The 19,137-nt window shown below is 41.6% G+C and overlaps 1 protein-coding gene across 1 annotated transcript in view; it reads left to right on the top strand.

Moving 5' to 3' along the window:
* Window positions 1-19,137, top strand: part of LOC126458579 (uncharacterized) — a 196,708-nt gene that overhangs the window by 105,277 nt on the left and 72,294 nt on the right. The gene's annotated exons all lie outside the window — the stretch shown is intronic.

Raw genomic sequence — 19,137 nt, 5'->3', positions numbered from 1 at the left:
AAGCTTTTTCATCTCCCAGTACCTACTGCTGCCTACATCCTCCTGAATCTGCTTAGTGTATTCATCTCTTGGTCTCCCTCTACGATTTTTACCCTCCACGCTGCCCTCAAATACTAAATTGGTGATCCCTTGATGCCTCAGAACATGTCCTACCAACCGATACCTTCTTCTGGTCAAGTTGTGCCACAAACTTCTCTTCTCCCCAATCCTATTCAATACTTCCTCATTAGTTATGTGATCTACCCATCTAATCTTCAGCATTCTTTTGTAGCACCACATTTCGAAAGCTTCTATTCTCTTCTTGTCCAAACTATTTATCGTCCATGTTTTACTTCCATACATGGCTACACTCCATACGAATACTTTCAGAAATGACTTCCTGACACTTAAATCAATACTGGATGTTAACAAATTTCTCTTCTTCAGAAACGCTTTCCTTGCCATTGTCAGCCTACGTTTTATATCCTCTCTACTTCGACCATCATCAGTTATTTTGCTCCCCAAATAGCAAAACTCCTTTACTACTTTAAGTGCCTCATTTCCTAATCTAATTCCCTCAGCATCATCCGACTTAATTAGACTACATTCCATTATCCTTGTTTTGCTTTTGTTGATGTTCATCTTATATCCTCCTTTCAAGACACTGTCCATTCCATTCAACTGCTCTTCCAAGTCCTTTGCAGTCTCTGACAGAATTACAGTGTCATCGGCGAACCTCAAAGTTTTTATTTCTTCTCCATGAATTTTAATACCTACTCCGAATTTTTCTTTTGTTTCCTTTACTGCTTGCTTAATATACAGATTGAACAACATCGGGGAGAGGCTACAACCCTGTCTTACTCCCTTCCCAACTACTGCTTCCCTTTCATGCCCCTCAACTCTTATAACTGCCATCTGGTTTCTGTACAAATTGTAAATAGCCTTTCGCTCCCTGTATTTTACCCCTGCCACCTTTAGAATTTGAAAGAGAATATTCCAGTCAACATTGTCAAAAGCTTTCTCTAAGTCTACAAATGCTAGAAACGTAGGTTTGCCTTTCCTTAATCTTTCTTCTAAGATAAGTCGTAAGGTCAGTATTGCCTCACGTGTTCCAGTGTTTCTACGGAATCCAAACTGATCTTCCCCGAGGTTGGCTTCTACTAGTTTTTCCATTCGTCTGTAAAGAATTCGTGTTAGTATTTTGCAGCTGTGACTTATTAAACTGATAGTTCGGTAATTTTCACATCAGTCAACACCTGCTTTCTTTGGGATTGGAATTATTACATTCTTCTTGAAGTCTGAGGGTATTTCGCCTGTTTCATACATCTTGCTCACCAGATGGTAGAGTTTTGTCAGGACTGGCTCTCCCAAGGCCGTCAGTAGTTCCAATGGAATGTTGTCTACTCCGGGGGCCTTGTTTCGACTCAGGTCTTTCAGTGCTCTGTCAGACTCTTCAAGCAGTATCATATCTCCCATTTCATCTTCATCTACATGCTCTTCCATTTCCATAATATTGTCCTCAAGTACATCGCCCTTGTATAGACCCTCTATATACTCCTTCCACCTTTCCGCTTTTCTTTCTTTGCTTAGAACTGGGTTTCCATCTGAGTTCTTGATATTCTTACAAGTCGTTCTCTTATCTCCAAAGGTCTCTTTAATTTTCCTGTAGGCAGTATCTATCTTACCCCTAGTGAGATAGGCCTCTACATCCTTACATTTGTCCTCTAGCCATGCCTGCTTAGCCATTTTGCACTTCCTGTCGATCTCATTTTTGAGACGTTTGTATTCCTTTTTGCCTGCTTCATTTACTGCATTTTTAAATTTTCTCCTTTCATCAATTAAATTCAATATTTCTTCTGTTACCCAAGGATTTCTACTAGCCCTCGTCTTTTTACCTACTTGATCCTCTGCTGCCTTCGCTACTTCATCCCTCAAAGCTACCCATTCTTCTTCTACTGTATTTCTTTCCCCCATTCCTGTCAATTGTTCCCTTATGCTCCCCTGAAACTCTGTACAGCCTCTGGTTCTTTCAGTTTATCCAGGTCCCATCTCCTTAAATTCCCACCTTTTTGCAGTTTCTTCAGTTTTAATCTACAGGTCATAACCAATAGAGTGTGGTCAGAGTCCACATCTGCCCCTGGAAATGTCTTACAATTTAGAACCTGGTTCCTAAATCTCTGTCTTACCATTATATAATCTATCTGATACCTTTTAGTACCTCCAGGGTTCTTCCATGTATACAACCTTACATATACATATACATATATTCATAAAAATAGAACACTGAAAGGCAGAGCAGCCAAATTCAGTGTCATACACATATAAACATGACAAATCCTTCATCAGAAAGCCAAGGCATCAATATATCTTATCCTATGCATATACAACAAAAATCAGTATCGTGAAATCCGCAAGCAAAATGAAGAACACACTCTCAGGTAAGACAAATCACTGACAAAGGTTTCACATAAAAGCAATGCAATAACTGAAGCAAGTACGACATCACAAAAATGAGAGATACGAGTGGCATCAGAAAATTCCAGTATCATAGAGGTGTTAAAAGATTATTAATGTACCATTGTATAATGGGTCAGTTCACATAAGGCAATAGCTACGTTAAGCAGTAGTCATGGTACGCAACTAGATTATATACATTTCATAACACTAACCTAAGCCATGGCAAGAAAATTAATAAGTGCTGAAATGTAAAAAGAAAAAAAATTATGTATGAGTAGCAAATTGTTCATTAAAATACTCATTTCACAACAAAATACATCTCAATTTTGATTAGTGGCCCCCTCTCGTGATTTTCATCTCTGCCTAGTATCATCATAAAAACCTGTCGTCCAACGATGCCTCCCACGTGCAGCTATGTCTCATAAATGTAGATATATGCATACCTGTCAAATTCGTTTTAATATATAATCTGACCTGAGGACAAAGAAGTTTGTAGTTAGTTACAAAAGAAAAAAGTATATCCATAAAGATAATGGCTCTATGTCATATACAGTAAAATCGAAGAAAATGATCACAAAACATCATAACGAATATAATATATCCGAAATATCTGCCATATCAGTTGTATCTGATGACCCAAAAAAACTTCACATAAAAATGATTGTTGTCTTTTACTGTGTTGGTGTTACTTACCATTTCAGATCTGTGTTGTGCTACTAAACTTATAACTGTTCATCACCGTCCTTTTACTAAATGCAGGCTGATGATATATATCCATGCAATGAAAAAATAAACTTATTCAAAAACAGTATCCCTAACACATGCCCTAACCATAATCTACTCATTTCTAACAATACATCATAATTTCTAACCACTACATCTTCCTATCATTTCATCATTATCCTCATAATCATAATCAATAATCACTAGGACCTTCAACAGATTTATCTCTGTTGTATCATAATCATAATAACCTCATATCTCGTAATACCCTTATATCTCGTAAATAATTAATAATAAATAATAAATACTCTCTGCTCTGTTTCATTAATCAATCCTTACGGGAAAAGGTCTCCACAGTCCCAATTCCTAATAACACTACTGAGCAAACAAACCTTAATTGCAGTGCAACTGATCATGAAAAGGAAATCTCCACAAAAATACATATTACCTAGCACACTGATAATTTCCTTCAGAAAATACAGTCTTACTTCAACAACCTGTACTTATTACTTGAATTGGTAGCAAATCCTTTGTATACTTGTGATTCATCACTACCACTGCCATTTGCAAAACTTTCCATCTCAACAACTCAGTTACTATGCAAGTAATCTGTATCTCTCGTCAGAACTGGTATTAAATATTTTAACGTCTTGCTTCGGACGATCAGCAAGATACACCAGATATTTCGTTAAGTGAAAGAAGTTTATTGTTGTAGGAGTGGTGTATTGTGTGTCGTGTGGCGCACTGTTTCTTGTCGGAACTGCAAGTCGTTGATCTGCAGTGCACTTCTGTCGCATATTGTTACGTATGTGCCGCGGTCGATTTTCAATGAAATACCGCTTGTTTTTCTTTATTTTTCTAACAGGATCATATACTCATAAAATGCTAGTAATACAGGGTGTATAAAAAGTCATCCGATTTGGCACGTCTATATTTCTGAAATTAATACACATATACAATGAATTTTGTTTTTTGATGAACAAGATACTCAGAAAGTTTCTTTTTCATACCTTTTCATAGGTGTTCAATATGCCCCTCTAGAAATTCACGGCATATGACAATGCAATATTCAGACTGTTACCACACTGCAGCGATCATGTATTGGATTACAGCTTCCACAGCTACTGTTATATGATGTCTCAGTTCATTCACTGTTGTCAGTAACAGAGGCTCATAAACAGTCTTTTATAAACCCTCCGCAAGAAACAAATACATACAGTCATGTCCGATGGCCTCGGATGCCAGTAATGTAAGGCTAAATCATTTGGTCCAGTGTGACCGATCCTTCGTTCAAGAATCCTTTAATTTAAAAATCCTCGCACTTTCCAATGCCAGCATGGCGGTGCCCCATCCTGTCGATAAATGAAGTCGTCTCCAACTGTGGGTAAGAAAGTCCTCCAGCATATCGAGATATGAGCTTCCTGTAACAGTGTTATCAGCAAACAAAAATGGACCTTACACCATTTCCCGCGAAACTACACAAAATACATTAAATTTTGGAGGCTATCTCTCGTGTTGTACAACTTCATGTGGTTGTTCCGTACCCCATATTCTCATATTATGGCGGTTCACCTTTCCATTTAAATGGAATACTGCCTCGTCACTAAAAACTAAGCGTGGAAGAAAACTGTCATCCTCCATCTTGCCGAGAACGAAATTACAGAACTCCATACGCTTTTTTTATCACCTTCACGAAGAGCTTGCAGTAGCTGATCTTTGTGTGGTTTCACGTGTAAACGTCGATGTAACATACACCAGACGGACATCGGGGGCATGTTGAGCTGTCGAGCTGCACGGCGAATGGATTTCTGTGGACTCTTTGTGGAACTATGGCGGATCCGCTCGACGTCTGAGTCAGACACTTGGGGATGGCCCGGCACCTTGCCTTTACTCAAACAACTTGTTTCTCGGAATTGTTCATGCCATCATCTAATGGTCTGTGTTGTAGGAGGATCTGCACCACATCTAGTGCGAATGTCACGCTAAAGAGTTATTACTGATCCTCACTGCGCAAAACGCATAACGTAGAACACAAAACCATTTTTACTAGAACTGTCTTTCCAACAGTACGTTGTTCACGCATATATCTCAAACAATACAATAGTTATGATTTTTTTTATACATCCTGTATTTCATTTCAAAATTTTTCTTTAACCGAGTCAGATTTTGTTATTGTCACGAAATGTGTGTAATCAAAGTTTTCACATTGTCAGAATGGTAATGTACTTTGTAGCCAATGCCACATTCTTAACCATAGCTCACAAGCCACTAAAATTACTTTCAACGTATGTACAATGCGATAGTAGAAAAAAATTTCTTGTACAAATCGACTAAAAACGGTAGTTCGAGAAGACGAGTGTATCAAGAAACTTGACATCCAGCTCGGGGAAGTATCGTGCGCTTATCGATGTATCCAAAAAAGGTATAATGGTTCCTGTACCTACACTTTCTTTCAAACGTAGTAAAACGCATGGAATTCAGATTGCCACTTCTTTTCCTAATTCTTTTACTCAAATGATCAGTAAAATAGCACGTTGACTATTCATTGTCTTGTCTGTAAGTGCATTTTAGTGCAAGAAAATAATTTCCAAAGTTTACTGTATTAAAATGTTTCTAGTCGTTAAGTGTATCTTTATGTGTATGCACAAAACTTCTCTGCTATGCAGCGAAGGCTGTTCATTGTTTAGACTGCGAGCGAACCTGCGTTCTCGCGAAAAGTTGCCTAAATGCCATGAATACATACTAATACTGAAAGCGCCAAAATGTAAATAAAGAAGGACCAAAATCATCGCACTTGCACTTTCTTTCACTGCGTGTAAGCTGTTGTTCCATTTTTCTCACACGATCGTCTGTGTGCTTTTGCAAAGCTTTACATGTCTTTCTACGTGAAAACTAGTAAAATGTTATATGAGTTTCTGCTTACGTTACTCGAAATGATACCTGTTTGTTCGTGCTCTTCACGGCTTTCGATAGCAAGATATTAGATTTTCTGTTCTCCACGAGTTGTCATGATACAGGGTATTACATTGTTTTAAAAGGGTAGTTGTTCTACTTTACATTACACGTATTTGTTTAAAATTATGTTGGTTAATTTTATTTGAAATACTGTTTGTTTTAGTATTTGCTTCGCGTTTCTGTTGTATAGTTATTAAATTATTTTGTTCATTTTCAAGGCTGCACCGCCTGGCCTAAAACCTTATAAGAGGTTTGGTGTATTGTTCCAGTTCTGAAGTTGCTCTGTGTTTCGTTCTATTGTTTTCTACACGTTTAGTAGTAACTGTAACAAAGATGGATTATTAATGTTCACATTCTTTTTTACTGGATTTGCGACTGAGTGTGTTGGCTGGTTTTAAAGGAGGGGGGGGGGGGGGGGGGGAGGCGGGGAAGGGACCAAACTGCTTGGCCATCGGTCCCTGACAGAGTGTATTGTCCGTAACTGATGTCGGCTCGTGTACTTTTTGACTAAAAGAAATGATAACCAAAGCGGAATCGACTGTCTCAATAAGCTGTTGTGCTAAATTTTCGCATAGCTGAGGCGACTTTTAGCTTATAGAGTCGTGTTCTGAAATTTCTTGTTCACTGTTTGATATCTGTTCTGTTGCACTTCCTATTAAGGAGCTCAATTGCATTGGAAAGTTATTTGCATTCTCTGAAATCTCAAGCACATTATTTATGAGTATCGACCTTTAGGCTTGTTGTGTTTCATTAACAACTGAGTCATTACTTTGTGCTGTTGTTTACGATCTAGTAACACGAGAAGATACTGCGTTACTAGCCATAATGATGAAGTGAAAAATCTGAATTAACAAAAAGAAAATCTGTTTGTAATTAAATAACAGAAAGTAACAAATTCTTTCACTCAACAGAAATACTTGCGAGAAACCTAGGTAATAAATATTACACATAGTGTGTGGTATTGTATGACTACGCAACAAAAATGTTCACTCTCAATATTTTCTGAAAAAATATTACGCAAAATCAACCAAGAATAACAATGAAAATACAGTGGCTGAAAGAGAAAATGCAAATGTTGGTACATGTAGGCATAACGCTGATTTGCTTTCGAGAACCTTTGTTGCAATCTAACTACATAATCACGGAAAAACCAGAGGACTGTCCTAGGCGAAAGGGGTCAAGTATATAAGCTTTCCACGAGAAAAAAAATTAATTAATTAATTAATTACTATGAGATAAATGAATACAGTGATTTCAAAAACTTCCTCCTCGTCTAGGTATCTTATTCTATTGCTGGGCAGAACTGACTTGTTTGGCCCTGAGTTACGTATGCAAACAGTGTCGTGAAACAGAACATTTAACTTCATAAGAAGCAAAATTTGAAATAAAAAAATGAATCTAATTAAATGCCAAAAGAAACTAAGTGTGCTCAGTGAAAACAACATAACTAAAGCCAAATATCGAAGAACATTACGAATGTTGCGTGATATGAAGTTAAATGTTTGACTTAGCATATCCACAAAAATATATTACTGCTACACTAGGAAGAAAATAGCTGTTTCATATTGCCAGTAGACGTCATTCATAATTAATCTGCTTCCTAGCGCAACACTCGACAATCCTGATAGCACCCTGTTTGCTCCAGGATGCAAGGTGAGATCTGCCCTGAAATAAAAATGACTTACCTTTTGCTCAACATGCTGTTTTTGTGTCTGGAGTGCTGACGTTTTCGGAAGCAAATATAAATCAGCAGGTGCAACAACTAAAGGAAAATAAACTACTCACTACTAATTTCTTTCTTTTTGTTTGTCACAAACATGACTTCCTGTGACGTACGGTGCAATGAACAAACAATAGAATATTCTAAACTCTACCATAAATCATGGAGGTGTGCTTTACTTTAAGGAAATAGTTCTTCAAAATTAATCTCTGATTATTAAGAAAAGGACTGTTCAACATAATAGACTAACAGCTGTGAAATTCTCTCGTTACAAAAGTTACAGACGTCCCAGCCAACGGCGTAATTAATAAAATAATGAAATTAAGGATCAAATTAAATCATAAAAGTGATTTTTTGTTAGAGGGACTAAGATTTCCTTCAAATCATTTTTGAACGTATCTTCGTTAGCTTTAAAAGTCCCCCAAAATTTTCTCCGTAAGTATAAAGACCGAGATTAAGTATTACAGACAATTTCATTTTCACAAATAACAGGTTAGTTCTCTAAAAAACTCGATTGCTCGCTACTGTGCCTCAAATAAGAATGCCCAGCGCTGTGCAACAGACCGTCTAGCAAGTCAGCCACAGATAAAACTAAACACGGAGTCAAGGATCTTACTCACTAATAATGCAGTGCGCTTATTCACTTTTGTCCCAGTACAGTAAATAAAAAAAAAAAGAAGTACATTAAAGGTGAATTATTTACGATAGCGGAAAACACATGACGACCTTACACTATGTATAGGCTAAGGACAGAAAAAAAAGTTTCCGCCCGAATGTTATCTTTTAAAAATCGGTAAGCCAATCAGGCAAAATCGCCTTGAGCATGGGGCAATCATCCCACCGATGCACCAGGTTTGATAAAAATCTGTGTCCTGCCGCATGAAGAGGTCCGTAAGAGCCTGCTGCACATCGTTGTCCTAGAGGAATCGCCGAGCCTTTAGAGTCTTGTATTTAAGGGATCGAAGGCGTGATAATCAATTGGGGGGGACGGGGGGGGGTGGAGGGCGGGAATGAAGGTTATAAGGGTGTTCGAGCGTCTCTCACTTGACGTATGGATGAGACTGATGTCCCAGGTCGACCGGGTCTTGCTTCGAATCGCGACCAGCACGGAGCATAGAATACAATTCCACAAAGGTGGTTTTCGACAGACATACTGCCTCACACACATTCTTCGTCCTGCTGTGCAGGTCTACCGATGCTTGTCCTTCGGCAGCGAAGAAGATGACGATACGTCGGTCCTGTTCGGACGCATTTGATAATAACGTGGTCATAGTTTATGTTCCCACATTTATCGCACGCACGTCGAAAAGACACGAATGCCACACTAATCCCTTGACTACATGTCGGTGCTTATATACCAGTATCGGAGTAGCGCTACGTTGCGCATACGCTGCAGCAACGCCCTAGAACAGAAGCTTTTGATTGCCCTTTATAGTAGAAATCCATTTCAGCCAATAGTACCTGATGAAGATTTGATACCTAGAATTTCATTAAACTGGAACAATTATTTGGAGTGAAGACACCAGGTTATTACTAATCACATAACTATGCAATCTTTTCCGTAGCAAGATGCAACTGCTGGACGTGCTGATACCATTCGATTAGATTAGATTAATTATTCATTCCATAGACCCACAAAAGACGGGATCCTCCTGTGTGTGGAACATGTCAGATAAACACATTACAAAAATGTAATTAGAAAAACTTGAGTTTAAATAATTTTAATGATCCTCAGTCAATAAACAGTAAAATTATGTACATGAATTAAAATTAAACTTCTAATATTTACAGCTTTAATACTTATATCTGCTTTCATTAAATCCATCATTCACACAGTAGCTAGTTACTTGGCTATTACAACCAATTATTGTCAAAAATTAAAGTACATTATTCATTTCAATGATCCTCAGTTAAAAACAGTCAAACTATGTACAAGATTTAAAATTAAACTTCCACTATTTGACTTAAGACTTACATCTGCTTTCCATACGACCATCATTCACACTGTAGGTAGTTACTTGGCTGTTCCAACCAAGTATTGTCAAAAATTAAATATAATAAATTTTCTTTAAAATGGTCTACTGCAATTGTTGATAAATTCATGGATGGAATAGAAGGAGCTGGCCACCAAAAATTCTTTTAATTATGTTTAAATTGTGCCTTGTCTGAAGCTAAACTCGTAATGGTTGCTGGTAACTTATTGAAAATATGCGTTGCTGAATACTGGACTCCTTCTGGACAAGAGTAGGTGATTTTAAATCTTTATGTATATTGCTCTTATTCCTAGTATTGATACTGTGTACTAAGCAGTTAGTTGGAAAAAGAGATGTATTATTTATAACAAATTTCATTAAGGAATAAATATACTGAAGCTATGGTTAGTATGCCCAGTTCTTTGAACAGGTTTCGAAATGATGTTCTTGGATTATTATACGCTTCTGTACTCTAAAAATTTTTTCTCGGTTTGTGGAGTTAATTCAAAATATGGTGCCGTAGACATAGTGTAGTGAAAATAAGCAAAATATGCCAGTTTTATATATTTATATCTCCTGTGTCTGATATCATTCGCATTGCAAACTCAGACTTGTTTACGCGCTTTAGCAGTTCGTTAGTATCTCACTCCCAATTGAATTTTTTGTCAACTTGTAATCCCAAGAATTTTACACTCTCAACTTCTCCTATTTCTATGTCGTCATATTTTATATACACACTAGAAGTAAATCTCTTAGAAGTTCTGAACTGCATATATTGGGTATTTTAAAAGTTTAATGACAGTGAATTGACTATGAACCACATATTAATGTCAGTAAAAATACGATTAGCTGCCCTAGATTTGAACATTACAGACAGAAAATGTACGCTTGAGAATTCATGACAGGACTATGAACTGCGTATTAGCTAAACCAACCTCCTTACAGAGAAATATATTCAAACGAAGGGAAAGTTCTAAAGTAGATGAGCGGATCTCCTGACACCTGGCTAAAACTCACCTCAAGCCGACTACAGATTACGCAAGGCGGAAGTTCCTTCATATATAGGATGAACATAATAATAATAATAAATATAGAAACGACAAACCACAGGGACTGATTCCTGAGTGGAAATGGAGGGAGAAATGTCCTGTGGACATGTCTCTGGGAATGCATCGTTGGCACAATACATGGCGCTGACAAATGGTAGTTCTTCTGACCACGTGCCGTGTATTCCTTGTGTGTTACAGATATGTGATTGACGCAGCGCACTGTAAGCAGCAGAATGATCCGGTATTTATGTCGGGAACAAACCGAGATAGCGTTTGTGTATGGCGAAGTACACTAGTGAGCAAAATTAAAGCAACAGACACTGTTTTCCCATCCTTCGTCTAATTCATGATATATTCATACAGACTGTCAACGTATGGCCGTATGATCGTGTCCTGCAACCAAGATGGGATTCCGATCAAAGGACACCCACGCCAACGATGACGTCAGGGCGTCTGTCAAACGGGTTAGTGTTTGCGGGGTAGTCCCACATCCACAACTGCTGTGTATACAGTCATAGACGGTACAGTATGGCACAGAAAAGACGCCTACCAGATTCTCTGTGGTCGAGGGCCATAGGAAGGATGGAAGCTGCCAGTTGCAAACTGAGGTCTCCTGATGGTTTAATCTCGGATGTGGTGACAATTTATAGGCACCGAAACTGTATCCCGAAGAGCAGGACAGGGCTTATCATGTGCTGCATCAGAAAGAGACGACCGTTATTTGGCTGTAAAGGTACGACCTTAGTACACTACAACTGGCATCTGACCACGCAGCATCCACTGGACGTGTTGTATCGAGGCAAATGATGTACAGAATGCTTCAGTAGAGTGGTTTTCACTGTCGGAGATCTGCTGTACGTGTTCCTCTCATACGTCTTCACAGTAGGGAACATCTAGAGTGGAGTCATCAACATGTCACCTGGACGGTCGAACAAGGGCCAATGCTCTTTTCACAGATGAGTCCCAATTTGGTCTGGAAAGTGATTCCCAGTACATTCGCATCTGGAGGGAACGGGAGACACGATTTCGGGATCCAAATATCGTGGAAAGAGGCCAATATCGAGGAGGACTCCTAGTTATGTTGGCAGGGATTGTGTTGACCTCTCAAACATCCCTTCATGAAACTGTATGGTTGAATCGGCAAGGTTTAACCGCTGTCAGGTATCGTGACGAGGTCTTGAGACCTCATATGCGGTTGTTGCGAAGTGCTGTAGGCCCAGACTTCGTACAGATGGACGATAATGCTCTACATCAGAGCACAGGTGGCTGATGTTTTCTTGGGAATGGAAGTTACTGCAAGCATGGCATGGCCTGCTCGCTCTTTGTATTTGAATTCCATATCCCACTTCTGGGATGGACTAGGGAGACAGGCTGCATCGCCTCAGTATACACCAACCACTCTCCAAGACTTGCGAGCAGTTCTGCAGGAAGAATTGGCGTTAGTGCCTCGACGTAAGATTGATGACATTATCCATAGCATGCCCCATCGTTGTCAGGCTTGTTTTCCTGTCAGAGGTGGTCACACTCCATACTGAACACATTAACCAGCCGTTGGAAGGTGTGTGCAAATCCGTTTAGTTGACAGAACGAAGAACATTTTTGTCTGCCGTTATGTATGTTGCAGTGGCCCACGTTCTTTATTCTTTAAATTTTTTTCTACTTTACTGACACTTGTTTGTAATATTTCGTGGCAAAATAAACGCACCCCCGCAAAATATCCGTTTGTCGCTTTAATTTTGTACACCAGTATAGATGGAAACGGTCGAGAAGCAGCATGGTCCTCCAAATCTGGTGTATGTGCAGTCCGCAGCCTCCGTGCACATTCATTTGTCTGAAAGGACCCACGGCCACCCAAATGGCCAGAAAGAGCTTGAAATGTTGTGTGATGCAATTGGTGTTTGTGAAGGTATTTGTTTTGCTATAACCGTGCTGTCTCCCGACCGTTTCCATCTGCTTGGCCGTACACAAACACCATCTGTGCTTGTTCCCGATGTGAATGCCGGACTATTCTGTTGCTTACAATATGCTGCGTCAATTACACAGCCTGCAACATACGAGGAAAACGTTTCACGTAGTCAGAGTAACTTTCATTCGTCAGTGCCATCTACTGTGGCAATGATGCATTTCCAAACATATGTTGGTAGGACCTCTTTTCCTCCATTTCTAATCAGGAATCCGTCCCTGCAGTTCGTCGATTTAGTAGCAGCACCACAGTTTAAGATAGAAAAGCTAGATTTGGTGCAATATTTCGGAGCGCAAAAGTTACAGCGAGGTGCAGGCCGGAGTGCAGTAAGTTGCGCTGACCAGTGGCTGCGAAGCGGAATGGAGGCCAAATGGCCATCGAACCGCTGATGAGACTAAACGCAGCCGTGTGCAGGGCGCAAGTTTTGGGCAGAAGGGGCCTACTGGCACAACCGGGGTGTGGTGATTACGTGACTCCAGCGCATTAGCGAAACAGAGGCAAACAGCCGAGTATAAATACGTGCCATTTTCTAACGAGCTTCATTCAAGTGTGGCAGCTCTCCTGGACAGTAGGGCGTGTCACACCACTGGGCTACACGCAGCAAGAGCTGGGGCGTGTAAGGGGGCCGTAGGCCCTTACTATAAGTTTTGCGACAGCACAGGTCGACAGGACAAACAATCGATAGTGTGTGTCGGGTGGCGAGAGCGAGAGCGAGTGTTGAGACAGTAGTGTGTGGTACGCGCTGCGGGCCGAGCCGGGTGGAGGTCTGTTGCTGGAATGCAAGACCGTACCGACAAAGGGAGTGGCCATCGCCGTGGTTTAACCCCTTTGTGTTAGAAATATACAGGAAAGTGTAAAAGTATAATTACTAGTGTGATTCAGTGACATTTTTTTGTGCCGATATTGTAATTACGCGTCTACCGCGCCGGCATCATTTGGATTGCAGTGTTGGATTGCAGTGTTGGATTGTAGTGGTGAATTACAATGATTGAAATTGCGTGTGACGATAATGAATAGCTAAAGGGCCTGTGCTGAGATTAGCCGTTATTAATTCTGTACGACGAAGGCAGTGGCTGTCTCTTTACTTTGTGTTTTTGTGATGAATATAGGTCATTGATTAATGAAGCTGTGTTGCCGTTCTTCTTGGCACCAGACATTTCTTTATTACAGCATTTTAGAAGGACAAAGATGGAATGTAACAACTCCGTAGCAGTCCAGTCCGATTGCCAGCCCCATTAGGTACACGGTCACATTAATTACTATCTATTTGGGCTGCTATCAGATCCCGATCGAGCGGGATAAGTCAGTAGATTAAACCGGAGTGTTACAGGCGCCAGCGTCTCTGTCCACGGTGGGTTGTTGGTTCGACCCTCTGAGGCCAACATGGGGTCTACAGCCAGCCAGGGTGGGCCACGCTTCAGATCGCTACTGCGGGCAGTCGTCTCGGCTCTCGACATGTGCAGGAGACTTCCCGAGGCGAGGCCGCAGATTCGGACGCCGGATTACGGGCGCTTGTTCGTCGCCACGATCTCATCCACGCCAGTGAGAAGAAGCAGCATCTGGTCACCAGCCGCTCACACAGCAGCGCTGAGTCGGCAGGGGCACTGACCGCTGAACCGACTCCTGGCATCCTGACGACGCCACAAGATGTTGGCATGCAAGGCTGACACACAGCGTTTTGCACTGGGTCACTGGGGTGGTGGCCTCAGCATTGCATTGCCCTGTGACACGGACTGAGGTGAACGGGGCACTGTAGCTAAAAAAAAAATCAATAAATCGCTTGGAAAGTTCTCGCCGAGTTTCAATATGGCACATTCTACCTCCTGGAACCCATCCATTATAGTTTTATTAATGTTCACCCTGTATATCTTCCGTATAGAAGACAGCATTACACCAGAAATATGTTCGTCTGGCCTTAGGAAAGGTAGAGCCAGACTTTTAAAAAAACGCCGCACTAGTATTTACTTCAGTTGTTCACTATGTAGTTCAATGACCCATGAACGACATAAAAGAAAAGACGATAAGAGGGATTAAAATTCAGAGTAAAATGATATAAATGACATTATTCAGTGATGATGTTGCTGTTCTTTGCGACAGAGAGAATGGTCGCTCACTGAGGTTGGCTACTATGCGTCACATTTTGGGAATCTACTTGCCGTTCTGCTTACCACATCTTGCGAATTGTTTCTTGTGTTGCTCCGTGCACCGATCCAGTTCGTTCTGTATGCTGCTGTGATCTTATCCCAGTCGTCTCCATGTGGGCTGACAATTAGTTAACGGAAAATGTGCATGTTAGTTACAACCCCATTACTTCCCAAGAAATATGAACAAGCTTCATGCCAACATTAAATTTATTATAGATATGGGAAAGGACCAACAGCTGCCTTTCCTGGAGGTGTTGGTGCAAACCTGGGGGACAGCATACATCGAAAAATGGCACGCACGGATCGATTCCTGAACAAATTGTCAAACCATTACCTGAGCCAGAACAGAGGAATGATTAATACGTGCTAACTCGACTCCACTCCACCTACAGCAATGGAAGTGATTATTCGACAGTGCAACCCTAAACAGAAGCTAACAGCAATACGTCAGTAATGAAATTAACAGTGAACTAAGAATCTGAACAGGCTACGATGTAGGAGACGAAACGGAACAATTCTTTAACTTTGGAAACATAACGGATGTACCTTGGAAGAGTTAAGAAGCAGACTAACACAGAGAAAGACTGCAAAATCTCGTGAAAGAAAGTTTACTATTATCAATCTTCGGCCCTAATTTTAGAATATTTGTTTTCCCGACATGGTCAGTCTGAGAGCGATCTGCAATGTTTGATAACTGAACAGAACTTATAAGCCAAGATCGCTAAAGAAACATTTTATCGGATGATGACTAGTTTCGGCCGGTGGCGTGGCCGAGCGGTTCTAGGCACTTCAGTCCGGAACCGCGTGACTGCTACGGTCGCAGTTTCGAATCCTGCCTTGGTCATGAAAGTGTGTGATGTCCTTAGGTTAGTTAGGTTTAATTAGTTCTAAGTTCTAGGGGACTGATGACCTCAGATGTTTAGTCCCATACTGCTCAGAGCCATTTGAACCATTTTTGACTAGTTTCGACAGAGCTATGCTGTCACCATCGGATCTTACGCTTTAAAAATGTTTACTACATATTGTCCATCGACGAAATGTGAAGCAACTCTGGTGAATAACTTGTAAAAAATTTTGAAGCATAATATCCGATGATAACAGCAAAACTCTGTCGAAACCGGCCATCCAATATAACGCTTTTTAGCGATCTTGGCTGTTGAAGTTTTCTTCAGTTACCTTTAACTTGAGAAATCAGTTTCCGAAAACGTTAGTCAAGAACACAGATGGAATGAATCATGGACTTTGGAAAAATTGGAAAAGAATAGAATCAAAACGTTTAGGATGCGGTGCTACAGAATTATGCAAGAAATCATGTGGACTGATGATAGTTTTTCCACAGAATCAGAGAGGTGGACAAAAGCTGCGGGTGAAGAAGGCGATTAGAATGCAATAAATGAGGACCATGGATGTACGTATAGCTCTGATATGTAGATATTAGCGAAGAATAGGAATTCGTAGAAGATCGAACAAAATAAAGTCAGAAGACTTATGACCATAAATTATTCGACTGTCTTGGCTACACGCTCGACGGCTACATACTCCCAGTGAGCTGTCGACCTGAAGAAGTCTGACCATAAGCACCTCAGAACCAAATAAATGAAATGTAATTCGCAACGTACAAATTTTACCATTTCATGGTTCTCCAATAATTGCTTTATGGCATAACTTCTTGCAAAGGCATTGCCGCTATGGTAACATCGGTTCCCGTTGGATCACCGAAGTTAAGCGCTGTCGGGCTTTGCTAACACATGGGTGGGTGGCTGACCGGGTCTGCCGAACGCTGTGGGCAAGCAGGATGCAATCAGCCCTACTGAGGCCAATTGAGGAGCTACTTGATTGAGAAGTAGCGGCTCCGGTCACGAAAGCTGACAACGGCAGGGAGAGCGGCGTGCTGACCACATGCGCATCAACATCCAGTGACGTCTGTGTCCTGAGGATGAAACGGAATTTGGGTTGGTCGGTACCGTTGGGTCTTCAAGGCCTGTTCAGAGGGACCTAGGGACCTCTCTTCTCTCTCTCTCTCTCTCTCATAACAATAGCTCGAAATCTGCATATGCGAAATCGTAGACACAGTCTTGCCGGAACAGGACAGAATAAGGCTCTTGCAGTTGAAGGTTTAATTGCGAGCGCGCGGACGCCAATCGTGTTGGACAAAGAGAGGCAGCACCAGTGAGGCCGGCCCGGACCTCGGCCACGTCAACGCGTCGCGCCGCGCCGCGCCGCGCCGCGCAGCGTCGAGCTGATATTGCGCGCAGTAAATCGCTCGCCTCTGGGCCGGAGTGTGGAAGGCGGAGGACGCTATGACGCCGGAGGGTAACGGATGGCTGCGGCCCGTGCGCCCTGCCGCCGGATGCCGATACTGACGAATTTACTACACGAGCCGCAACTTCGCTACCTGCGCGCCCCTGGGTTACTTGTCGTCGTGCGGGAGTTACGTCGCCAATGCTGATCTGGCACGCCCCACTGCTCTACTTAGCCTGTAGCCGCCAACACGTCGCCGATACTGGTGTTTGGATTATTCAGGGCGACATAAGTTTTCATCTTCCACTCCATATCGCGTATCGTATTAGTGTCAGGGAACATCACACTCAACTAAAACTAATTGTAGTGTTTTTTTTTTACAGTTAGTGTAGTCCTGTCAGTACGCACGAAAGAAGGAATATAAGGGTATAACGACCTGGCGGTGAGTTCACAAGAGACGGAGCAGAAGCACTTACATGAGGAAGGCTCGCGGACATCGGTCATGTGCTTTTATGTATATAACACCAAAATGCTGCTCAAATCTAGTTTCGACAATTTATGTTATCACCTGGCAGATTTAACACCTTAACATGGTACATACCACACGTCCATTGGCGTTACTAAGTTGCTGGCTTGCCTTCCCGTGAGTGGCAGCAGCAGCAATTATCGATACGAGTACTGTGGTATTATCTTTGGAGCGACACCTAGTATTTCCGTGTCGCGTTGTGGGGAGTGAGGAGTTGTGAGCGGACATCAGGATGGTTGGGGGGGGGGGGGAGGGGGGCGCAGCAGCGAGTTGGTCCGTGAAGCGCGGGAGCAACCCGGGGCCGCTGGCGGCATGCTGCCACTGCCGGATTGAGCGAAGAATTCGTTGCACACTGAACTCTGGACGTTTAAGTTGAGTGAAGAATTAACTGCTAATGCAACCCTCGACTATTCTGGGATCTCACCTTTGGTCGGCGGGTTGTTGCTCTCAGGGCCGCTGAGCCTGGCGGCAACGAGTGAAGTGTTTTGACGCGGTGAAATACTGCAACCGTCTTTCCTTATTTGTTATTCATCATTGAATTTAGTATTATTCTTATTAGTGAAGTGCAACCAGCGGTATTTTCTGCCTTGTTGGCGCTAACGCCCCAGTTACCTGCCCTGGAGGTTAGCATACTTTTCTAGAAGTGTACCTTTCCTCGTCCTGTTGATGCTGTCCGACATGACGTGTAGTTCGACAGCATCTTGTATTGTACTGTGTATATATTTTTTTGGGAGGTCTACCTGGGTTCAGTGTTTCCTTCGGCATTGGGTGTTTTCTGAAGACGTAGTGCTGTCTGTCTCTTTGCCCTTGCCTAGAAATATTCCATCGTTGTACCGGTGATCGGACGTTAGGTGAATTGGTGAGTCGGTCGGTCGGCGCTTAAGCTGCCCCTAGTTTGAGTTGACATCCCGTTACGTAAATACAACTCTCGGCTGCCTGCCTCACCTTACCTTATGTTTGAGTTACCTTTCTAGGCCCACCCTTGGTACACTTGCGGAGAACTGCTTGTCCTGATTCCTTAGACTGAGATGTTTAAGGATGTTTGTAATTTTCTAATTATTGTTAGTGTGGCCTTCAGCCGGGCAATAACTTGACTTCTTTGGTGATAAGGCCTTCAGCCGTGTTACAGTTTGTTTTAAAACGAAGTATTTATCTTAATTGTGCTATTTGGAATTGTTCTTCTGACTTCTAATCGTTCAGCCGTTTGCTGTTTGGGGTTATTGTTGGTGGCCTTCGACACTCAAATTGTCGAGTTTTTGTCCTGCGATAAGGCCATCAGCCGTCATACAGACAATTGTTTTTTAAGAGATTGTTTTAAAATTTTAATTTCTTTAAATAAAGTTTACGTATTTGTTGTGCAACTGAGAGTAACTGGTTACGGTCCCATGCACAATCTTAATCAATTCG

The sequence above is a fragment of the Schistocerca serialis genome, chromosome 1 (genome assembly GCF_023864345.2).
Source record: "Schistocerca serialis cubense isolate TAMUIC-IGC-003099 chromosome 1, iqSchSeri2.2, whole genome shotgun sequence".
NCBI lineage: Eukaryota > Metazoa > Arthropoda > Insecta > Orthoptera > Acrididae > Schistocerca > Schistocerca serialis.
The sequence above is the reverse complement of the archived record's forward strand: the minus strand, read 5'-3'. Positions and strand labels throughout refer to the sequence as shown.